The sequence below is a fragment of the Rhinolophus hipposideros genome (genome assembly GCF_964194185.1).
Source record: "Rhinolophus hipposideros genome assembly, chromosome: 15".
NCBI lineage: Eukaryota > Metazoa > Chordata > Mammalia > Chiroptera > Rhinolophidae > Rhinolophus > Rhinolophus hipposideros.
The window spans coordinates 18,307,988-18,333,717 of NC_138061.1; the positions used below are offsets into that span (position 1 = coordinate 18,307,988).

The 25,730-nt window shown below is 38.2% G+C and overlaps 1 long non-coding RNA gene across 4 annotated transcripts; it reads left to right on the top strand.

Moving 5' to 3' along the window:
• The first annotated feature begins 10,566 nt into the window (after positions 1 to 10,566).
• LOC308507906 lies at positions 10,567 to 24,619 on the top strand. Of its 4 annotated transcripts, none has more exons than XR_013994962.1 (6): positions 10,567 to 11,303; positions 12,572 to 12,675; positions 15,385 to 15,520; positions 16,504 to 16,715; positions 22,907 to 23,374; positions 23,768 to 24,619. It is a non-coding gene; the product is annotated as an uncharacterized lncRNA (long non-coding RNA). The 4 variants fall into 4 exon arrangements; XR_013994963.1 differs by having other exon boundaries at positions 22,907 to 23,166; XR_013994960.1 differs by having other exon boundaries at positions 12,572 to 12,679; positions 22,907 to 24,619.
• Positions 24,620 to 25,730: the final 1,111 nt, after the last annotated feature.

Consider the following 25,730-nt stretch of genomic DNA (forward strand, 5'->3'; position numbering starts at 1 on the left):
AAGATGCATGATGGATGTGGTTTCCTTCTCTACTCCATCTATTGTATCTGCAGTGTTGCCACGTCAGCAATAACCCAAGATGATGATGAGTTATTGTCACAACTAATGGAGACAAACTATGATCCAAGAGCTTTGCTAAATGCCTTATCTCATTTAATTCTCACAACAACCTCAAGAAAAGAAAAAAAATACAGTACAGGGTTATCTCTATATAGATTTCCTATTGTGCTTACCTCTGGAATTACTTCCAGCTTGCTATTGATTCTGGATAAGTGAGTGTGTCTCTGAACTCTGAAATGGAGTTCGATTCTGTCATGAAAACAAATGTTGTCCCTCAAACCTAGGCTGGCTTAATGAAAATCAAGCATCACTTTCAGAACGTGTGTTTATTCTCAGGGGAAGTGTTCTGTGTATGTGGGGAGCAGGGGCCGGAGGCTGGGACGTTCATAAAGCATGACTGACAATGCTTGTACTCCAGAATCTAAGAAGAAAGAAAGTAAGGGTTGGGCTCCAGGTATTGCTTTACCCCAATTAGATTATTTCTGTGACTCTCGGGCAGGCCACTTAGCCTTTCTGAGTTAGACTTCCTTCATTTCTCATAGATAATGAATTTCATGATATGCAACATAATGAAGTTCGGTGTTGTTTAACCATGGTTCAGTGTCCAGGCCTTATCTCAAACCAATTAAATCAGGCTTTCTAGAGGGTGAATCCCAGAGAGTTGTTTTTAAAAAGTGTGCAAGTGATTTAAATGTGCAACCAGGTTTGAGATCACTGAAATAGATGATTTTTAATACCCAGCCCCTTTCTAAGATTCTGGGTCCCAGATACCACTTACCAGAAAGAACAAGTAGGGACACTATTGTTGGAACTGAAAGGGATTAATGAAAATGGTGTGTTCCAAATAGAAGTCATAGTAGCCTAGTTAATTTGGGGCACTATTTGTAGCACTGAGTCCAACTTAGTGGAAATAATTTTGAGATAAAAGATGATATTGGTAATAAATTTAAAGGTGGTTCAGGTGACAGATTAGTTTAAGTCATCTATTCAATAAATGTTTTTGACCATTTAATATGTGCAAACCCCTATTTGGGCCTCCCAGTAAGAATAGAGATAAATTAGACATGGATCCTACCCATGAAGCATTTAACATTTGTTGGTGATTTGTTATGAGCTTAAGAGAGGTGCTAACATTTCTTTATGTGGGTGTCTGAAAGTGCTTCGTGGATAGAGAAAAACTTGAGTTGAACCTATAAGAATAGATGGAGACATGTGCATATTATGTGGAACACAGGGTTGGGGAGATGGTTAGAACCGTCTAACTATACTTTTCACTTTTTACTTAGGAGTACCGAATTTTGCAGGTCGCCTAATGCTGTTTTATAATGCTGTTATTAAGTTTTTCAGCCCCATTCCTACTGCCCTTTGCCTCTTTTCTGTCTTTAAGAGTGAGCTGAGGCTTCCTCCTCCAGGAAACCTGACTGTAACACCATGTTTCCCCGAAAATAAGACCTGGTGGGACAATCAGCTCTAATGTGTCTTTTGGAGTACAAATTAATATATAACATAACGTAACGTAACATAACATAACATAACATAACATAACACTGGGTCTTATATTAATTTTTTGCTACAAAAGACACATTAGAGTTGATTGTCTGGCTAGGTCTTATTTTCAGGGAAACACAGTAGCTGCTCTGGTCTGTCTACCATAAGTACCTGTGCCTATCTCCACCATGATATTTACAAAGTAACATCCTAACCAGGTTTTTTTAGGTGTGTGTGTGTGTGTGTGTGTTTTGTTTTGTTTTGTTTTGTTTTGTTTTGTTTTGTTTTGTTTTGTTTTATTACCTAACTAGGTTTTGATGTCTTCAAAGTTGGAACTTTGTTCCAAACTTTCATTTACAAGGTGGTACCTGCCTATTATATGATCTGGTTTAAACTAGGCCATAAATAACTGTCAGAATGAACTGTAAAAATGAAGTGATTTTTTTTTAAATATGATAAGTTGTAATTATCCAATCCCTAGCTGATTTTTCAAAAATTGTTTTATTTTGGGGGGGTTACACCTAAAATAAAACCCACCACTAAATTTTAAGTTCTTTGCAGGCAGAATTTGTTGTGTTCTTGCCATAGCCTACAAAGACCAACGTGATTTGTCTTCTGAACGTTTTTCTACTATAGTCTCACACCTTTCTTCCTGTTTTTCACTCTGTACCATCCACACTGTTCTTTCTTCTCTAAGATGTGAAGCTTGTTTCCTTCTTAGGGTCCTTGTACTTGCTGTTAACCACTTTCTGAAACACTCTTCTCTGTCACATAGCTTGCTCTACCTGTTGTTCTTTTCTATTATTATTATTTATGAATGCTTCCCAGTGTGACTGACAAATAGAATTTGCATATATTTAGGTTGCACGATGTGACTTTTTAAAGATGCACAATGTGATAATATAATATGCATATACATTGTGAAATGATGACCATAATTGTGTCAGTTAACATATTCATGACCTCACAGTTACTACTACTTTTGTGTGTGGGAAGAACACCTAAGATCTAATCTCTTAGCAAATTTTGAGTGTACAGTACAGTATTATTAACTATAACCATCATGCTGTGTATTATATCCCCAGAACTTATTAATCTTCTAACTGAAACTTTGTACCCTTGACCAACATCTTGTCATTTCCCCCTCACTGCAGCCCCTGGCAACCACCATTCTACTCTCTTGTTGTTCTGAATTTGGAGTTTTCAGATTTCACACATACATATAAGCTACATCATACAACACTTGTCTTTCTTTTTTTCTGGCTTATTTCACTTAGCATTGTTCCTATCTAAGCTTAAATGACATCTCCTCATAGAAGCTGTCCCTGGTCACCACGTCTCCTTTCACCTTGTAATAGATTTCTTTGATCAAATCTATTACAAATTTAATCACCAGTTTACTCATTTACTCTTTGACACCTCCTGACTAGAATGTAAGCTATGTGACAGCAGAAATATTATCTTTTTTATTTACTCATGTATCCCTAGTCCTAGAATGGGGCATGACATATAGTTGAGTCTTGATATTTATTCTAATACTTGAAAATAACTGCATGGGAAAGAATAATTTGCCCAATTTGCCAACTTATCTGGTTTGGAAAAGGCAACAAAGGAAGGCTGGGCTGTGAAGTTTGACTCATAACAATCATGCCCAATTATAAATGCCAAATATCTACATTTGTCACAGGTTCGTGTTTTTGTTGGCAAAAGTAATAGCCTAATATTGGCAAAAATGGCAGGGATTCCTAGAAAGATAGGTGCAAATGGGCCAATTTTCCAAAAGGCTGTATTTCACAAAAAAGGCAAGTCTTTCTTTCAACTCCTCATTTTGTCCTTGATGAGAGAAATGAAGTCATAGTGGCCATGCATGTAGCTGCCCAAATCCCACATGCAAAATCAAACTGGGTGACATTTAAACAATGGTGATATTTACACTGTACACTCAGAATCTTTCTTCAAAAGGAGAAAATGTATTTGTAACTTAAGTATTAAGTATAATCTTTGCTTGGCATTAAATCAATACAGAAATTAAGAACAATGCTACCAAAAAAGTAGGTCTTAGAATATATCTTCCTTTTTTATTACTATTGTTAGTTCATTATTATTTTCATTGCAACATTTTTTTCTTCTTCAGCAGCCACCAGCCCTAAGGTCCCTGGAGTAGAACAGATAGCAAGATGTAGAAAAGATACGGTTTTTGCTTTGTGTTTATGTCACTGATAGCAATCTCTTACTTGATAAACTTCAGCTCTGTTATACTCTAAACACAGGCTTTGATTCATTTCAATTAAATATGACACAGACAGGAATACAAATAAGAAAGTTTTAAATTATATTAACTAGCCAGCTGCATTGGGAAACCCTAATTTACCTCCTTCCCCTGGAGAACTGAATTCAGAAACAGTTGAAAAAAAAAAAAAAGACTTTCGACATAAATTTAAGTTCAACCATTTCAATGAATGACTAAGAGGTACATTTTTTTCATAGTAAGGATAGAAGAAAGGATTTGATTCTTCCTAAATATACAGGCTAGTTGTAATATGGTTACAAGAGCTCAAGCCCAAGAATCAGTCTGAATTTTACTCCTGGTTCTGCCCCTAAAATATATGAGCTGAGCCAAGTCACTTAGCCTTTCTTTCTAAGCAATGATGTTCTCATCCCTGAATGACAGCATTGTATTGAGTGATCTCAAGAGCTTTCTGGATTGAAAATTCAAGGACAAGCTACATGCCTACACCAGAAATCCTCAATATCTTTGAAATACATTATACCACTCATCTTCACTTCCACAAATGTGAAAGAAATGAAGAGACCCATACCCCCAATTTTAGTATACCTCAATGTTACTTCCCACACCTCCAAGTTTAACTTTGCAGTTGAACAAGTGGAGGTTTAATTAAGCCCAAAGACATATGCTTGCTAAGCAAATAATAGCTCTTTTCTGGGATCCTGCTCACTTTTCTTCTAAATTATGGGTGTGGTAAGTACATTGGTCTTTAGGAAGCACGCCTAGCAGAAAATCTTTGAGGAAGACCCTTAGGTGTAATCTAAACCAAACTATGCCTCTGTATTGAAATCTCTTCTATTATATTTACTTAGTGACAGATGGCTCTTCTACCTATTCCCTCCCAATGCTTACGATGAGGTGCTCCTTGCTTACTGACACAACCTTTTACCGTCTGTGGCCATCTCTGTTCTAGGTTGGTGCAAAAGTAATTATGGTTTTTGCAAGTTTTTATCCTTTTAAACTACAATTACTTTTCACCAAACTATTTAAAATGTGAAAAGTATTTTAAAATGTGAAAGATGATATATAGAATTCAAAGAAATGAAAGTAGTCATGTCCAGTCAGACTGGGCAATACACCAAATCTTCCTTTAGTGATGTTGTATGTCTAATGTCTTTTTAGATAAAATCGTAGAATGATGAAGTATTACAGAAAATATAGGCCTCAAAGCAATGCACTTGGGAAGCATATAGTCACTTGTCTTTTTACAAGTGTAGACCAAAAGTTAATAGGAATCATTCCCACATGGAAAATGATGGAGGTATTAGATGACCCTTGAAAGCCATGTAGGGCAGTTTTACATTGTAATGGTTATCATTACTATTGATGATTTCCATATGATTCATCCCTTTACTTTAGGGTTACTAATGATTCTCTATTACTAGAGTAAGAGGACAGCTGGATTGTCATTAGTTGAAGTAAAGCAATGCCAAATTGGAACATCTGCACATTTTCATTTTGGTCTTTATAAGGAAAGGAAGAGACAATTAAATAAATATGTATATTTATGGAAATGAGGTAATCAAAAAATTGAGGGTCCTATTGCCTCAGGTATTTTGTGTGCTTTCATTTTTTATGGTAGGTTGGCTAGTCCAGAACCAGTATCTCCATCAGGTCAGAAGTAAAACTATTCCATGTTTTCTTGTCACACTGTCTTTGTTCACACTCCTTCCTAAACAGCTAATTACTAAATGGCTTTACACAATATATTGGGGGTGCCAAAAAATGTATACACATTTTTAGAGATGTTGTCTATGCTCAAGCAATAGTTCGCCATAATCAGATATTTCTGGACACTGATGGTAACCACTTTGAGCACTTCTTGTAATTGCAGAAGTCAAACTTGTATTTGTATTCATCTTTTATCAGTATATAACAATTTTAATACAGTTTTTTTCCTTTCTTAAAATGTGTATACATGTTTTTGACACCCTCTCTATGTTGAATGCAGACTGTTAATTTATGTGCTATTATTTGAGGCCACTACATAATGGATTTCTCTTTTCTAATACCCAAATTTGTAGAATAGCTGAGAAATTTCTACTTTATTTTATGATATTTTCTTCTGGGGGGATGAATAATCAAGGAATCTTTATAATACAGAACTGCTTCTATCACTGGGAAGTTTTTGCTTGGCCCTAATGTATGAGTGAAAGAATTAATGGCATGTTATACTTTAAAACCTGTAATAGGAGATCCAAGGTGGCACTGTGCTTTCTTCCTTCTGTGGAAACATTGAAATTACAACTACATTATAGAACAATCAACCTGGAGAACCATCTGAAGTCTAGCCAAACAGAAGTCCTGTAACTGAAAATATAGAGAGAAGCCATGTTGAGACTGGTAGGAGGGGCAGAGACACAGAAAGGGCCTCACACCTGCATGTGACAGTTGAGAATCAGGAGTTTGTTTCCGTTTGTTTGTTGTATATTTTGTTCTTTAGATTTCACAATCCTGATTGGGATTTGGGAGTGGGTGAAAGAAAGTGAAGCGATAAAAAAGTACAAATTGGTAGTGACAAAATAGTCATGGAGATGTAAAGTAAAGCATAGGGAATACCGTCAATGACGTGATAATAACTATGTATAGTGCTAGACGAGTACTAGACTAGTCACGGAGATCTCTCTTAAATTATAAAAATGTCTAGCCACTATGTTGTACACCTGAAATTAATATAAAATAATATTAAATGTCAACTGTAATTGATATTTAAAAAGGGGGTATAGGCGAAGGGAAATAAGAGGTCCAAGTTTCCAGGTATAAAAGGGTAAAGGGGGTCAAATATATGGTGATGGAAGGAGAACTGACTTTTTATGGTGAATACATACACTGAGATATATATAGAGAGATGATGTATTACAGAATTGTACACTTGATCTATGTAACTTTACTAAAAATTGTTGCTACACAACATGAAACAAACATTAAAAGTGCAACAAAGATTATGAATGTCATTATTAAGCTATTGACTTTTAAAGTATTTTTCTTTCCATTATTAAAAAAAAGAAACTGGTAATTATGAGCCATGAAAAAATAAATAAAACCTCTTTAGTTTGATGCTTTAAAACATTATTCAGCTACATATTAACCCATATACTTATATTTAAAGCCATGGAATAATTACAGTGTTATGCCTAAGGTAGATGAGATCTAGTTTATTCACTCTGCAATTTGGTAAACTGTGGAGACTTAAATTGAGGCTTTTAAAGATAATGCTATTGCAAAAAGTAAAGTTCTGTATCTGGACATTTTTATTTTCATTTTGAAAGATGTGATTTCCCACACATCTTTTAGAGGAGAAAAATAAATCGAGGCTGTGACATTTCCCAACAGCCACATTCTGTCTTTGGCTGCATCATTTCTTACAAACGATACTGCTATTGATGCTCTTTACAAGATACAGCTAACTCTTAAAAGTATGAGTACATATTTACTAAATGAATAAATATTTTCTCAGTCAGATTCCACAGAGTTTGAAACAATTATCCCCAAACATGTTAGTGTCTCAGAAGAAATGCTAGTTACATCAATGACATAACGAGGGATAAGTCAGGAGATTTCCCTTTGTTGATTCCTGAAACTGTTTTCTACTTTTACCTTTTATTTATCTGTCTTTTAAAACTATGTGTCTTTCTTACTCCTTTTGTCTAGTTGTCTGCAAACAGTATCCTTATCTTTGTTTTATTTCCTCACATTAATATTTACTACATTCAGTTTTAGGTGACCAATTAATATTTACAGAAGAGGGAGAAATTTAGTTATGAAGTTTTCTTACTAAAGGTAAGGTACAATACTAAGAAATGAAGATAGAATATTGAAAAATAAAAACAACTTGTTTAATGTGGTGATTTCTCACTCTAAATAGTAATATTTGGAGCAATACTTTTCCTTTGATAACTTCACTTATAATAAAAATACTGCTGTTTGGTTTTTGAACCTCTCTTATTTAAAACAAAATGACTTGGTATCTCTGTGGGTTTTTCTGGTTTGTTTTTGTTAATAAATATCTGCCTGTTATATACATAAATGTGCCTGTTATATGTAAGAAAATAACAGCATCTCGTTAAGGTTAAGTATGGGGTGAGGAAGAGGGAGCAGATATACCTGATAACCTTTAAAATTCCCTTTCACCATTGTATGTTTTTGCCAATGTTCATACAACATGGAATATCTTCTAAAATTACCATCATATCCTGCATTTCCAGAGTATTTTAAACTTTTCAAAATATTCCAATATTAATACTTTTGAGTCCGGACATGCTCTGTATGAAAGGTGGGCAGTTATAAGTACAAGACAATGAAATTTAGAGGAGTAACAACTTGTCAGAGGCCGCATCACAAGTAAGTGGACAGAAACAGTAATTCACATTTCATTCAGACATTAATACCCCGAGATAATTCTGCAGAGCTGCATCCCATCAATATTAAAAATCACCCAGACCAGTCATTCATTACACAGTCCTGTGGATTGTACAATATGTTTCAGATAACAGAACGAATGTGTGGCAGGCTTAAGACTTCAAACAGAACTGGAATGAAAGGCAGAAAAATTTTTATTCATCATGCTGAAATGCCATTGCAAAATTACTCCATATCATTACAAAAGATTCTAAAAATTAAACTCACAGCTGATGTACCCTTGAAAATCTGGCACCTGTCCATGCATAGACTTGTTATTAGCTCAGATCTGGCTCATTAGACATCCTGAATTTGAAGCAAATTCACCTAAGATGCAACATGTATGAAATCAGTGTATTGATTAAGAGTGACACATAACATAATCAAAACACAATTTTATTTTTATCTCTCACTTTTCCTTTAAAATGTTTAGGAGAAGATTTTCCCCTGGCCCTGCATGAAAATTCCCCAGGTTCATGACATTTATGTTCACTTTCTGGTAACAGAAAAATCCTAATTCAAGTCACAAAACAATATCAAATCAGAAATTAGAATGTCCAATCCAAGTTTAATCAAAAGATTAAACCTAATTTCATATTGAATTCCCCTCCCCCAGTAGTGACCTACTTTGATTCAAAATCCACAGTGAGATGAGAAAGAGGCTTCACTTCTCTTCCACTGCAACGGCCACTATTCAATTTATACAGATATATTCTGTTAGAATAGCATGGTCCCCAAATCTACTGAATTTCCATTCAATTAACCTCAGGCATGTTTGAATAAGCTCTTAGAAAATAGATAGAAAGAACTAATAACTTCTTCTCATATGCCCTGTCACTATTCCTTAAGAGAAACATTTGGAAAGATGTTCACTTCTCTTGCTGACCTTCCTTCAGCTGACGATGCCAAAGAAATCATAATGAACAATTTGAGCTCTCCAATTCATTCTTTCCATTTATGACTTTCATTCAGAGTTAGCTTTGTGAATTGGATACATCTTGTTGTTTTTAACCTGAACTAGTATTTTAGAGAACTCTCAGGGTTGATTGAGGATGGTTAGTCTCAAGACTAATGTATGAAATGACAAAACTCAGATAAATATGTTAGGTCATTTCAAGAATATTTTGGTCTAATAATGCATTTTAAAACTTCACCATGAAAGAGATATTGTGGAAAATCTAATCAGGTTGAACTTCCTGGATATGTAAAGTTTTTCGATAAATGTGGAGTTTTCTGCCATTGTTTCTTTGAATATTTTACCTCCTCCTTTCTCTGATTCCTCTCCTTCTGGTCCTCCCATTATATACATGTTGGGGAGTTTACTAGTGTCCCACATTTTTCTAAGGTTCTGTTCATTTTTCTTCCTTCTTTTTCTCTCTGTTCTTTGGATTGCATAATCTCCACAGATTTATCTAGTTCTCGAATGCTTTCTTCCCACAGTTGAAATCTACAATTGAGCCCTCTAGTGAATTTTTATTTTAATTGTATGTACTTTTCAACCCCAGAATTTCCATTGGGTTATTTTTTATATCAGACACTGACCTCAGGAACTTGGATTAGTCTATCACCAGTGAATCTATCAATCTCCTCCCAGTTGCGTTTGCACATAACTTTCACTATTTTTCATAGTACCCTTAGGCTTCAATTTCTTTATATTCCATTGCAAATAAAATCAGTTTTGGGGGATGGGGATGGAATTGGAGCTCTCTGTTCTAAAGTCTGACTCTCCTCCTTGGTACACGGGTAGTAGCAAAGTGCTCTTTCAAATGAGATTATGCAAGGAGACTGGCTTTAGACAGAATGAGTGTTCTAAAAGGTCAGGAAAGAGGATCAAAGCCCTGTGACTGATGAAGAAAGCCCTAACACCTAGGATCAACACCACTGGAGAGAAAGAGAGAGAGATCTTAGATATATCTATAGATCTCTATATGCAGATAACTAGATCTATATACAGATATCTAGATCCATATGCAAATATCTAGATCAATTGATAGATGATGCATAGATGATAGATAAATAGATAGACAGACAGACAGACAATGATTGATTGATTGATTGATTGATTGATTGATAGATAGATAGATAGATAGATAGATAGACAGACAGATAGATAAATAGATAGATAGAGTCTATCTGTATCTGCCACACACCACCCCACGCCATCTCCTCTACTACCCTTCTGGCATCTCTCCCAGGCTAGTACACACTGCCTGTGCTGTGGGTTAGATCAAGGTGCCAATTCACAGAGCCTAAGAGGGGAAAAGTAGGGATCCTTCAATCCTTCTCCCAAGGACAGAGGCGAGAGTCCTGGCGGCAGAGGAAATCTGGTCTCCTGGTGGGGAGGTCAGAAGTAGAACAGAGCCAGAGGCAGCGAGCAGGAGAGGAAGACCCTTGGCTATTGCACTCCTTTCACAGCCAGAGCCTGCAATGGAGAGAGCGGTGCAAGGAACCTGAGCACAGGCAGCTCCCGGCTCCTGCTCGGCCGCGTCCCGGGTCCCTGAGACTCCAGCTCCAGCCCGCGGGGCGGCGCCTGGCTCTGTGGCAGCGGCCGCCTTCGGCCCGCCCCATCTCGGCCCAACTTGAATGGAGTTGGGGTCCTGAGCGCCTGTCCTCCACAGCGGGCCAGCAGAGAGCCCCGCGCCGCCGCCACCTCCAGCCCGGACTCCCTCTCCGCCCCCGCGAGGGGAAAACCGGCGCTGGCGGCGGCTCCGCAGCCCGGTTAGCGCGCTCCCGGATTCTCGGTCCTCCACCCCCTCCCGGCCCCCCGCGCCTGCAGCAGCGGCTCCTGCGGGGTCCTGTGACCCGGGGACCCCTCACCAGGAGCTGCGAGAACCGGCTCCGGCTACTCCCTTCCCTTTACAGAGCGCCGCCAGCACTGAGCGCTGCCACAGGTGAGCAGCAGTGGAAGCCCCGCGGGCTTTGGGCAGCGGAAGCCTAGCATTCCCGAGCAAGAGTCAGAAAACGCCGCAGGCTGCTGGGTGGAGGAGCTGAGAGTGACAGACAGCATGTTAGCGGTGACAAGGACTTCCACTTACAGAAACCGCTCCATTGGTCTGACCACAGCAGCCCTGTGAGTAGAGAAGTGGCGATGGGGCGGGGTCCAAGAGGTGAGGGATGAGGGAGGGGTGTGGAAGGTTCCAGTGGGCTGGAGGGTCAGAGGGAGAAGGGTGTCTAAGGCTTCTTCTGACTTGGGAAGGGTGCAAAATGAAGCCGCTGCTCCCCTTTCCCAGGAATCATGTCACCTCCAAGAGGTGCCTGCATTACTCCCGGACCTCCATGTTCTTCTTCAACTCCCCACCCCCGAACGAATCTTCCAATTGAGCATATAAATCCTACTTCCTGGCCCCATGGTTGGTAGAGTTGAAGACCAGGCAGAGTAGGATATTATCAAGTAGCTGGAATGTGGGGGTGAGAGGGTTAACTTTTAAGGCAGTCTGGCATTCCTGGAGTGATTTCCCATTTTCTTGCTACAAAGCTTATGGGTGGTTCTAGTAAGTCTAAGAGGACATATTTATAGGGTAAAGTGGGTTAAAACTGCAGTGAACAATCATTGCCCTTTAGTGTAGTCTCTATCTCTGGGCACTCAGGGAACGCAAGCTAGAGAGAGATCCTGCATTACCTTCTAAAGGCCTTCGGGGATTAGGGATTGGGGTTGGGGGGTAAGGGTGGTGTGTGTGCCTGTGTGTTTACAGCTAGGGTTTTGCAGTTTGTGAATTATTGGTTGTCCACCAGTTGAGCCAGTCTTAGAAACATCAATATCCCAGGGACAACAGCCCCTTTACCTCTCCCATTACAAATACAAGCTTGACCCTCCGTTAGGAGGTGACAGCACTGATAAATCCCAGGAGGCTGACACTAGGGACAGGGGGTGTGTACTGGGCTTCTGCTGGTAGAAGTGGAAGTTGGTGATTTGGGGCCATGCCAGGAGGGGTTTTAGATTTGAGGGAGTAAATCCTCAGTTCTTCAATCTGTCAGAGCTGTCAATTTAAAGTGAACCTGGAAACTCTTATTGGCAGAAATAGTAAAGCAATGGTGGTTATGATTAAAGACCGTTTAAAAAGTGAGTGAAAGTCCTCTAGGCTAGAGTAAAACAGACATGATCAAGAACTGGCAAAAAATAACACATACATAAATAATCAGGATTTGAGAGTTTACTCTTTGAAATATGCACCTATTATCCAGCTTACCACCTACCACCATGTCTTCATTTGAGATATAATTGCCAGAAACCTTCCTAGACACATGGCATTCTGTTATGCTCATTGTTAGCTTTGGAAATAAAAGTTTTGAACATTTTAAAATAAATGTCTGCTCACTGGGAATTTTCTTGGTACCTAGGCGTTGATTGTATTGATGCAAATCATGATAACAGCATTCAGTGTCGCCGACTGACCTGAGAGCATCCACACCACGCTACTGTCTAACCTGAAGACACAGTTCTGGTTTGTATGTTGTTCACATGCAAGTTTACTGAAACAGCATTACCACTAAAATTATTCATCTCATTTAAATTTGAATTTTTAAAACTTTTTTATTTCTTCAAGTAGTTAACTTACAGTTTCCAGCTTTAACGGGAAGTTTCAAACACATCAAATAGATCGGTAGCAGGAAATGAAGGACTTTGGACTAGAAATATATACTGTTATCCAAGCTGCGAATTATCCCTTGAAACATTTTGGACAAAATGAGAAAAGAGAAAAATACGTCTTTGGCAAACCGGATACTCATTCATTTAAGAAGTGACTGAAAAGTATTGCCAGGTTGAGGAAGGTGGACACATGCATATGTGTGTGCAGGAACATGTACTCTGTATGCACACACATGTCCTTATGCTTACAAGCTGAATAGGGAGAGTGTGGGTCAAAGTTTGGATGGATGGCATGTAGTAGGTCTACTAAGGCTACTTATTGTAGTAAGTAATAAAGGTGGTGACTGTTGAGCACCCAAAGTTTGCTAACTAGAGAGATTTGTCTCATCTAAAGTCTCCTATTTCTTAGTGTGTGTGTGTGTGTGTGTGTGTGTGAGAGAGAGAGAGAGAGAGAGAGAGAGAGAGAGAGAGAGAGAGAGAGAGAGAGTTCAAAGGAATTCCCCAAATTTGTGAGCCATTATTTAGATTCAGGTATTGATATTTGCAGCCTTGTTATACAGGACCGCCTTTCTTGATGGGATCTGGACCAAATGAGGAATCCTCTGGCATGAAGGATGCGAAGTACAGATACTGTGTTAGGAGCACCACTCATTTTATACATGATCTAATTTCATATGATGATATTTAGTGTCTTGTGTGTGTGTGTGTGTGTGTGTGTGTGTGTGTGTGTATTATTCTTTCTTCCATTGAATTCCAAAATGCTAACCAGAATTAATTCATTAATCCTTATGAAATTCTCGTTAGGTAGATGGTAAGTATTTACGTCTGTTCCTTTTTTTTGCTGAATATTTAATTAAATATTAAATATCAAATGTTTGGATTCTCACCTCCAGACTCTTTCTTACTGACAATGTTGCTCATAGACAGTCATCTGGAGTGTATGAGGGTATTACTTAACTGTTGTCATTATGACAGTGTCAGTGCTGCATTTATCAAACTGCGTGACTGACTGGTTGTCTGACATGCATGTGTTCTTCAGCTATTTTTAGACCTGAGATATATCAACACAACCTTGATAATTAAATTTGGCCAACTTTTTTTTTTTTTTAACGCGTTATATTTATCATGTTTTTAAATTTTTACAGTACCCTACAGTAAGGGTCAGATTTTCACTCTCATTACATAAAACAGGAAACTGAGGTTCAGAAAGGATAAGTGACTTGCCCAAGCTGCTAAGCTGTTTTGGATGATCATGGGCAGAGCACTATTTGTAACCTGCTTTGATCTGACTCCAAAATCTACACTTGCCTTATAGATTTTAACATAGAAATTAGAAATCAGAACCTTTTAAGATCTTTTTGTAAAATTATTCATCTTGGATGGATTTCAGAGGAGGGTGGGAGGTGGCAAATCCTGGTTATGGAAACCCCATCTCCTTGTGAAAAAGAAATGTTTTGAACATGTGCCCATCATAGTTCATTCCTTAGCTCTAACGGTAATTGTACTGTTCTCCTATTCTCCTCTCCACATTCTTATATTCTCCTCTCCTCTCACTCTGGTGATTCACTCAGCACAAGGTCATGTGCAGATTCCGAGATCTGGTCTCGGTTAATATCTTTCTGAGCTAACAAAATCTGATTATATTTCAGCATTGGCTATGAAACCAGCATTGGTCATCACTGTATAAGCTTTTTTTTTTTTTTTTTTTTTACATCATTTTTAAGTTTTACTAGAATTGCCTTTCTTTAGCAAATTTTTTCTGCTCAGGGCTCTGATCCTAATCAAGAATGCAAATGCCGCATGGCAGGGAAGACCAGATGCTGTAGTGGAAAAAAGCATCAGATGTGGAGGCAGATGGGCCTGCGTTTGTAACTCAGATCTCCTTACTAGTGATGCTGAAAGCAGGGAGACTCTGTTTTCTGCTGGCACACAGTAAGGAGCTGCTCTGAAGCCCCAGCCAGGTCTGACCTATTGTATTAGTGTCTTCAACTTCAGAGTGTTGAACAATTTCTACTTGTAAGTAAAGTTTTGGGAAGCAAGGATGATTCATTGATCTATGCTATTGACTCGGAAGTGAGAAAATCTTATAGTTCACATGATTAGGTCTTTCCCTATTATTCATGTACATATATGTTTACAGAAAACCCTGAAATTTGAAAGCCACTATTTAAATCAGGTACTGGTATTAGTAGTAAGATATAATGGCACATCAATTTGTTTCATATCTTCTCTGTGTTGGCAAACATGCAATCTTTGGGTACAAAATGCATAATCTGAGAACACAAATTAAAGCTTTTTTTGAAATCTGCTGGTACCTTTTAGAAAACAATTAAGTATTGACTTTGGGAATGATTCACATCTGTTTTAAAAAGGTGCAAATAAAATAGAATTGAGCGTAAAACCATAGAATTCAGTGCAAAAATATATGGACTGTTGTCATTTATTTATTGTATTAATAATTGCTAACATTTAAGGAGTACTAAGGAGTAATAATTGCTAACATTTAAGGAGGGACAACACAAATAACCTTACATAAATTATCATATTCCCTTTAATTCTACAGCTATTTGCTAAGCACCTAATATGTTCCAGGCACCTTCCAAGGGGTGTGTGTGAAGTGGTGTGAAAAGTTATGAACATTCACATGGGCAGTAGAAGATGCATGTCATCCAGATGGCAAAACTGCTAGAGAAGTAAAGGTGAGATGGGAACCTTCCAGCTGGGATGGTTAGAAAGGCTTGTGTTAACCTAAAAAAAACAAGAACCCTATTTAAGAGGCAAAGTGTGTATTTGGGATCAAAGAACTGCAATTTGGGAGCACAGAGTCAGTCAGAACCCTGAATAGTGTCCCGATTACAGGGTAAAAACAAGGGGTTTTTATGAGGAAAGAAAAGTAATAATTACATGAAAAAAAGAAAAAGGTTCTTGTGGGTGCTGACAAGCTGAGCTACTCTTGGCTATACATGATTGATTACTCATTGCATCTTCATATAGAAGGTCTGTAATCATCAATCATTGTGATCAGGATGTTCCCTTTCTTGCTGACTTTATAAACAATTGTTTGTAAAACAATTGTGGTTTAGCCCAGTCCAAAGGTTCAAGAAACAAGACCAGCAATCCAGTTCCTCTGGAATGACTGTACTGGATCCATCCTAAAATGGCTCCCCTTAGGCCAACTTTCACAATGGCATGCATGATGCTTGAATTAGACCACGGATAGTAGAACAGACTTTAAAAGGGCAGTTTTGAGATGATCAGAAGTATATGGTAGGTGAAAGAACTGTAAGAGCAAATGTGGAGAGACGAGAGATTAAAATTCCCTCATCTATGATATCTGTTTTGAATGATTATGGATATATTGCCTGCCTGATGAGAAACTGAAAATCTATGTGGGGGGAAAAAAACTGTGGCATCCCTTAAAGATACAATTGTACACTTAAATCTCCATATTCACTCATTTAAATCTCATCTTAGATGTTGTTCCTTCTTTTTATCCTGACTTATTTCTCATACACAGTTTTGAAAACTGTGGTTTTTTGAAAACACAGTTTTCAAAAAAAGAACTCTTATTTAGTAAACTCTGCCAGAGACAGCCTCGGACAGGCCCCCCAGCCACTACTTTATATCTGTAAGTTTTTATGCCTATTACGTGGCTTGACTCTATGCTGTGCCTTGCATCTAGAAGTTGTGAATGATGCACCTATATCTCTGGAGGGAAAACTGGCCCAACAACATCCCTGCAGTGGCCAAAGGCGATAGCCTGGAAGATGTGTGGCCAGTGTGAGCTGGAACCTCAGAATGTAATGGCCACCCCACAGCACAGTTCCTCTCAGATCTGTTGGATGCAATACTCAAACACTTGGCAAGGAACAAAGGTGAAACCTTCCTGTACAGGTTTGTAATGAAAGAACAGAGCTTATTTCAAAACATACGTGGGGATGAAAGAGCGTGGATGGTCTTGTGGGAAACCCTGCTTTTACGTGTACATAAAAGGATTTAAGTCTCTGTTTCTGCTGAGATCTACTGAATGCTTTCTGTACTGTTTGAGATCAGTAATGTACCTTTTAGCTTTTCAAAATGCTTCCCTTTTGAAGAATTTCATCACATTACTTCAGTTTTATTCTCATCATATTCCTAAGAGATAAGAAGGACAGATATCATTATTACCTACATTTATTTAGTGGGAGATGAAACTAACTGTTGGTTTAGTAGTGTGATTCGAAGGCAGTTATTAGAAGAAGGGCTAACAAAAAAAATGTGAAAAAATCTGGAAAGGTAGGGCTAAAATTTTACCTTTGACTATGATAATTTTTTCATTTAAATTGTATTTTCTGATGTTTCTTGTATCAATATATACTACTTGTATTACTTTTTTAAAACTCATTTAAACTTAACAAACATATTATGAATTAAACTTCATTATATTTAATTCTAGGCACTTAAATTTAACTTAAAAATTTCTCTAATTACTAGTGTTAGTAGATAGATTTGATGACAAAGGTGGTAAGATCACTGTCTTTTTTCTTTTGAATGTGTAATAGCAGATGCTTCAGGGCTTTTTCATCACTCTTTTTTTGTTTTTGTTTTTGTTTTAATTAAAGGAGAGACAGATATGGAGATGCTTGCACCAAGACTACATACTATATACTATATACTATATACTCTCATATATACTACATACTATACATTCTGGTGACCTACCTATAATTCCAACAAAGAGAACATACATGTCAATTTAAATCTCAGCCATTAGCATGATCTTTTTATTCCTGTCTCTCTCTCTCTCTCTCTCTCTCTCTCTCTCTCTCTCTCTCTCTCTCCCTTTCTCCCTCCCTCCCTCCCTCTCTCTCTCTCTCTCTCTCTCTCTCTCTCTCTCTCTCTCTCTCTCTCTTTATCATCTATCAATCATCTATAGCTCTCTATCATCTCTCTCTCTCTATCATTTATATCTATTCATTTACACACACAACCACATACACACACACACCCTTGGTCATATGTATACATACATAATGAGTCAAGCACTCATTCTACGTGTAACTCCTCCCTCATGATGGTGAGTCAGTAGATGGTCTTGCATGGCCATGGAAAGTTTACTGATTGAATGGCTTAGATGGAAGTCATCTTAGGACAAAGGGGGAGAGAGAAGGAGACAGAGACTGAAATACAGAGAGATTGAGAAAGACAAAAGGAGTATGACACAAAGCAAGAGAGGAGGAGGGAACAAAAGAGAGAAAACGAGGGAGAGAGAGCGACTACCTCAGAAACATGGAGACCCAAAGATCCAAAGAGAGAATCATAGAGACAGTGAGAAACCAAGGAAAGCCAGTGACAATGGAGAATTTGTAATTCTTCAATGTTTTGAAAAGTTCCAGAGTAGAAATTGATCTTACATTCATAGAACCTTTCCTACTGATTTTTTTGTTGTTGTTGTTGTTTTTTTTTTAAGCTTTGGTATAAGTTCTGAATGTTGTATTCTCAGATACCATACCATACTCTTAAAGGACCCATGAGATGTGTGCCAGGTTGCTGGGCACAGGGGTCAGCAGTAGCCCCCACAGTTCCCTTTCAAAGGCATGTGCGTGAGGCTCCTGACTTTACAAAGAGAGGGTATTTCAAATTTGTTTTTTTTTCTTTTTGGCTCAGAAAGGGTTTTACTTTTGATACAGTATTCACCCTAGTGGTTCGATTTCTAGGTCAGTCCATGAAAGCCCAGGGTCCTTGTATTAGAGCTTATGATATTACTCTCCAGTAGGTTAGATAACTTTCCGGGCTCATCTGGGCATCAAACTAGAACTGGCCATTTCATTTCTGGTGAGAATTGTACTTTAGAGTTCATGTGTTGAGAAGTAGATATGATGACACCAAAGACATGGGCACATTCGCTTTTTTTTTTTTTTTTTTAGGAATTTTCCCTCTTTGAAGAAACTAGCACAGGTCACCTATCCTATATTTTTTATGTCTTTACAAGGTATATTTCGGTTAGCTGAGGCTGCATAAAGGATTTAGTCAACTAATAATACATTTTACCAGAATCTTTTAACAGTTGTTAACTGGGGACATGAGACTGGTCTAGTATAGGGGTGGGCACACCTTGTTCCATGAGACAAATTTGATTTGCTACCTGCTTTTTGTAAATAAAGTCTTATTAGAATGCAGCCACATTTATCTGTTTTTACTTAACATCTAAAGCTGTTTCTGTGATGCAACAGCAAAGTTGAGTAGTTGTAACAGAAACCATATTTCCTGCAAGGAGTAAAATATTTCCTAGCTGGCCCTTTACACGAAAAGTTTGCTGACCCCTGGCTTAGATCATGGGGTGGAAAATTTTAACCATCTTTTTAATTTGTTTTTTAAAATCCATTTACTAGTTTCAGGTATACAAAACAAATAGTGATTAGACATTTATGTACCTCACTAAGTGATAACCGCAATAAATCTATTACCCATCTGACTCTGTACATAGTTATTACAATATTATTGACCATATTCCCTATGCTATACTTTATATCCCTGTGACTATTTAAATTAAAGTTGACATTCAATATTATTTTATATTAGTTTCAGGTGTATAGTGTAGTGGTTAGATATGTACATAATTTATTAAGTGATCCCCCCCACAAGTCTAGTACCCACCTGACACTATACATAGTTTTTACAATATTATTGACTATATTCCCCATATTATACTTTACATGCCCGTGACTCTTTTGTAATTACCAATTTGTACATCTTAATTCCTTCACCTTTCTTACCCAGCTCCCAAACCACCTCCCATCTAGTAACCATCAATTAGTTCTCTGTATCTATTATGAGTCTGTTTCTGTTTTGTTTGTTCTTTTATTTTGTTCTTTAGATTCAACCTGTAAGTGAGATCATACGCGTATGGTGTTTGTCTATCTCAGTGTGACTTATTTCACTTAGCATAATACCCTCTGGAGGGTATTAACCATCTTTTCATATTTGTCTATACTGCCATTTTGAATTTTTTCCCCATTTGTGTAGGTATTCCTTCTGTAACAAAACTATTCAAACATTTTAAATGATTGTGCTACGTGCTAAGATGTAGCTTTTCCCCTTGACGTTGCACATACTGATGAGGATGGACAGCTCTACAAACAGAAACATTGCAATTTAGAGTGACAAGTGTACAACAAGTATAATAAACATTTATGCAAAGTACTATGAAGACAAAGATGAGTGGGGAACTATTAACCCTCCTGGGAGAGAGAAGGAATGATTTTAGAATGATATTTGAGCTGGCCTGTATACCAAGCCAGGACTATGATGAGAATTACATCCACATTAGTGATTCTTAATACATTTAACAAGATGTGACCAGTCATTCTTCTTTTTCAGTCTCTCCCATCTCTATGTCATTTGGGACTCAGTCTAAGAGTCTTTAAATATCATGTTTGATTTCCTTTTTCCTTTTGAGCATCCCATCTCTGACTAGACTAAAGAATCTGAAATCCCAAACCAATAAAGTCCTGCCTTAAATCTTAAGCATTTGCTCTCCTACATCATCCCAGTAAAATTTCATTAGCATAGTTGTGACAGAGCTTCTCCTTGACGTTTGCTATGTTGCTGCTTCCACACAAGATGGAAATGAGTGATTCTGTCATTTTCTTGTATCAGTGTGGCTGATGGGGTCTATTATGACAAGTCAGTTTTCATTTTCTTTTAGTACAATATTGTTACCTTAGGAAGTGTGAGGATATGTGATAGAAGGAATGCCATCATCATGCTCTGTGGTCAACTTGGTATAAATGTATAAATGTGAGGGGCTGTGTACCTGAGTTAGTTCAGTGCATGTCTTATGAATTTAACCTTAACAGCTTTTTCAGAGCTATTCTGAAAGAAGAAAGTTAACTCTTATAAGACGTTTTTTTAATTATTTTTTTCTCCAAAGACTCCTGTACATCTTTTCTTCCCACTATGCTATTTTTATTATTTAAAAGTAATTACACATTAAAAAGTGCCCATATCATCACTGCACTGCTTGTTGGATTTTCATAAATGTAGAGGATTCATCCTGATTGTCAGTGATTTGACCAATTCCTCACAGTAATGATTTTTAATGCTCCACTCCCACTGGAAGTTATGAATGTGGCTAATGGAATAACCTAATTAAGAAACCAGCTTAACCGACTCTATAGAAAGCACAACTTTTGATTGAATTGGTGGGTTTCTAGTAATAATAGTCAACTACTAAATGTACTCGGGCTATTTAGGTAATGGCAGGGACTTTCTCTCACTGAGACATTGTAACAGAATCCCAGGAGATATTATTTTCTTTTCTTTTTTTTTTTTATTAAATTTATTGGGATGACAATTGTAAGGAAAGATGATATAGGAGCATTTGTGACAACATGGATGGATCTTGAGAGTATAATGCTAAGTGAAATAAGTCAGACAGACAAAGCAGAGAACCCTATGATTTCACTGATATGAGATATTATTTTCTATTTCGGAATGTAAGGTGAGGTTTCCCCAAGAGCTGGCACCTCTGTATCCCCAGGGTCACTATCCAGTGAATCCCTTGCCATTTTAGCATGAATAGTTTGCTTCAGGTTCAAGTGTAACTCTTGTGAAAACAGACTGCTGTTTTACACTGTCTTGGTATTACAGAATTCCTGGGGCCGCTGACTTCAGAGCTTCACTGAAAGCATCTCCGTGAAGCTGGCAATTCATTGAGTGCCAAGGGCTAGTTAAGTTCCTTCCTGCCACATCAGCTGCTTGTATGATACATATTCATTCATTCTATCTCTATCTCTATCTCCAAAGGCTCTTTTTGATTACAATATGAATCTGCTCTCTTTTTATTGGAAAGGCTTGCCTCCATCAGTTTTACCTGGTCTGTGGGTTTGGGGTTCCTCATAGTCAATAAGAAGGTAACATGGAGACCAAACCTTAGAGAAGCCAACCTGCTTCCTTGAGAAGGACATTACCTTTGTGAAAAGTGATTGCAGACATCAATAAAATTATATGAGGGAGAGTAAAACACCTCATTAATGTAGAGTCAAGTTTATCCCATTTATGAGCTTCATTTAATTAATTGTTAAAGGCTAAGACATTTAGAGAAAATTTTAACAGCATTCTACTAAGGTCACAGTAGCTAATATTAAAGTTTAAATGGTTTTGTCTATTGTGTTGTTTCAAGAACTCTCTCTTCATTTCAGGAGGTAAACTGAGGTGTGAGGTGGCGAGGCCTGGAATCAGAGCCAGGAGACTCACTTTCTATTCCCCTTCTGCTGTTAGCTTACTGTGCGACCTTCACTATGTCACTTACTTCCCATAAATAAAGAGATAAACATACCATTGCCCAAATTGGTTGTGAGGAATCCATAAGCTATGAGAGCGGCCTGACTCACTGTAGGTGTCCAGTGAACCTTTGGTTCAATATCTATGTCAGTCTTTTCTAAGAGAGTTTGCTCAGGAAGTTTCCGTGACCCAAGCAATTTCATGAGATACAACTGGGCATGATTTGTGAGCCCTGGTCCAGGACATTCTATTCAGGCTGTGGGAAGATCATCAGACCTGATGGAGACGATTGGGGTTTTAGTTCTGATTTGTCCTTCATTAATTAGTTGCGTGACTTTGAGGCAAGTCACCTGAACTATAAGCATTATACTGTACCCTAGCGTAGCAGGGGTTCTGAGTGAGACTGCTTGAACTTGAATTTCAGCTCTATTAACTTACTAAATGGTAACCTTAGGGAGGTTACTGAAACTTCTGTGTAGGTTTTCTTATCTATAAAATGAGTATAATGATAAGAGCCACCTCATAAGATCTTCAAAAGGCTGATTTGAATCACCACATGAAAAATACTCTAGCACAGTGCCTCGTACATGATATGTGCTCAATAAATGTTAATTGGAAAGCTTTTTATTTCTTCCTACCCCTCACTTGAGTGAAATCACCAGTCATGGAAATTGGAATGCTGAGTACCCTTTTCGTACAACTGTTAATGTCACAATAGTTCTCTGAAGAAAAAGAAAACCTGTCTAATGCTCCCAGTTTTATTTTACCTGAATATTTTTTCTCTCTTTTCTTTCCTTTCCCCTAATTTCTCTTTGTGGAAGAGCTGCAGTGACAACAGCAATAACAACTACAGATTGGGGCCAAACTGCCAGAAACCAAGGATGGGAAAGACCACCCCTCCTCCCAGTTCTCTACTGTGCCCTGGTTTTCTTTGGCAGGAATGCCTCACATATTTTTTCGGGAACCATACAGCTGGGAGTACAGCAGTTTTCCTGGAACCCAAGGCAGAAGATTTCTGCTCCCCTTATGGCAGGCTCACGTTCTCACTCAGGGAATCAAGCATTTCTTCATCCAAGTGGAGGTGCCTGGCCTGTCCCTTCCTGTTTCAGCAGCTCACACACACACCCCTCAGACCTAAGCAAGACAAGGGGGGCTGCTGCGTGGAGCAGCTTTATGAGCTCCTGAGTGAGCTCGAATTGCCTCTCAGAGAACAAAGCTTTGGATTGGACTGTGGGTTGGACTATGTGACTCTTCCCTGTGAATGAAACAAGAAGGTGCTCCTGCAGAGGGTAATCTAGTCACAAAGGCCAAAGGTTGAGGGGAAGTTGCCCTTTTCCTTCCAGTTTACCACTCCAGACCCACTCAAGGGTCTGTCTGCCTGAATCCTAGTTAGAGTTATGGGTATCCTGGCTTTGTACATACACCCTAGTGTTTGAATGCATATACTAGAGCTCACAGCCTTCACTGGTTTGAAGTTAGTGGTTCTGCCACTCTAGCTGTCTGACTTTGGGCATTCAGTTAATGTCTCTGAGCCTCAAATTTCTCATCTGTATGATCGGAATCGTCATGCTTGTCTTGCCTGCTTGGTCAAATAAAATCCCAACTCTGAATCAAAAAACTTGGGGTTCCAGAACTGGGTAAGAAACTTACATGTCATCTAATGCAGTCTTTCCCTGTTGCAGGAGGCCAACCCCTCACCAACATGCTGCACAGAGGATCCTCCAGCTTCAGACTGAGCTCTGACTGGCTGGGGAAACTGCCCTCAGGAGCTCCGATAATATATCAGCAAGTTCTGCCTTGTGCTGGGCTGAAACCTGAACGCTTCAGTAACTTCCACCTGCTGGTTTCTGTTTCAATGCTGGATCCACCACTACACTGAATTCCCAGAGGTGTTCTGGATATTGAAGACTACTGTAAAAAATACATACATATATATATATATATATATATATATATATAATCACAAGTTTCTTAACGGCAATCAAGTCATCTTCTCAGCCCCTTTGCCTGCTCTGCCTTTGGGGTTGTGACCTGGATTGACTGCATGGAGCAGATCATGGCACCCGGGGTTCCTGAACATACTCAGGGCTCGTTGTGGCATCGGTGATGAAACCATCCCTGATGGTCCCTGGAGGCAGGTGTGATTATTACTAGCAGCAGTTCTCCCCACACATACTGGGTATGCACAGATCTTAGAGCCGTAATTGGAAAAGGCATGTTTCTTAACACGCTTGATGTTATTTTGTTTAACTTGGAAATAATTTTCCCCCTTATCGCCTTGAATGATTTTTAATTCTGAACAGTAATAGAGATGCATCAAATTTTAGAAGAAAATAAAAGGCCTAGAAAAAAATCTAAAGACTGTAACCCACCCATCTGTAAAAAAAATAGATACATAAAATTATATTTGTATACCTTATACCTTGGTTGTGTTTCCACGTATATGATTATGTGTTTATGTGTAATTGTTAAAATTATGCAACACATGGTTCTGCAGTTCAGCATTTTGTTCTCTTACTGAGCATTTTAATGTCTTTGCCATGCCATTACCAATTATTTATAAATCTTATAATGGTTGCAATATAATATTCTATTCAATGAATACACTATAATTTACTTAACGAACCCCCATTGTAATCCCTGATATGAAGCTAGTTTTCAGGAGCTTCAGGGCTATTCTCTTTGAGAAATGGAAATATGGGAGAAGGCAACACTTCCAGATTCCCACAGCAGGAAATGCTTTAGGTGTTAGGGTAATTTTTTCACCCCTTTCTTCCTTTCCTAAGTGGGCAGAGTTAACAGGTCATATATCTCAAAAGCTGAAAAAAACAAGTGGATGTGTGTGTGTGTGTGTGTGTGTGAATGTGTGTGTGTGTGTGTGTGTGTGCATGCACACGTACATGCAGTTCACAGATTCATATTTAAAATGGTATACTGGTGACTTCTCTGATCAGCAAGAGGTTTGGGTTTGTTTCATTTACTGTTGCAAACTGGGTTCTCCAAGAACTTAATTAAGCTGCCTCTTTCCTCTCATATCAAGGATTTTCCTTGACCAGGGAAATTCAAATATCAGGAAATTGCTGTCCTTCAGTATCAAGAAGAAAACATTTGGTGTATATGAATCCAGAGTTAGAAATTAAAATTTCTCATTAATGTAATTTGGGGCTCCCTTGTTTAGTACAGAATAGCTCTGACAGCATGAAGTCTTCATTGTCATATGGGGTACTTGTGAAGTGGGCGGTATTCCCACTTTCTGCAGACTTACAGAACTACTTGCCAAAACAGGGGACAAGGAATCTATATTTTTCACAAATTAATTTTGTCAAGTAAATTTAATGAATGGATCATGACCCATACACAATAAGATAATTGCTTTCCCTTGTCCCCACACCAATATTCCCAAGGAATCTTGGTGTCTTAGATATTGGGCTTTACTTAAAGACCTGTTTCAACTTGGTTTATTATGAAAATCACACAGTTGGAGAGGAGTAGCTTCATGAACCTGTGATGGAAGGAATTTTGCCAATACAGAAGTGACCATTTTTGAAAGAAGCATCCCACATCTCCCCAAAGGCATTGCCACAAACAGAGAACCAGCTGCATTCCTCCATCATGGGCCAATACCACCCTTGTGAAATGGATAAA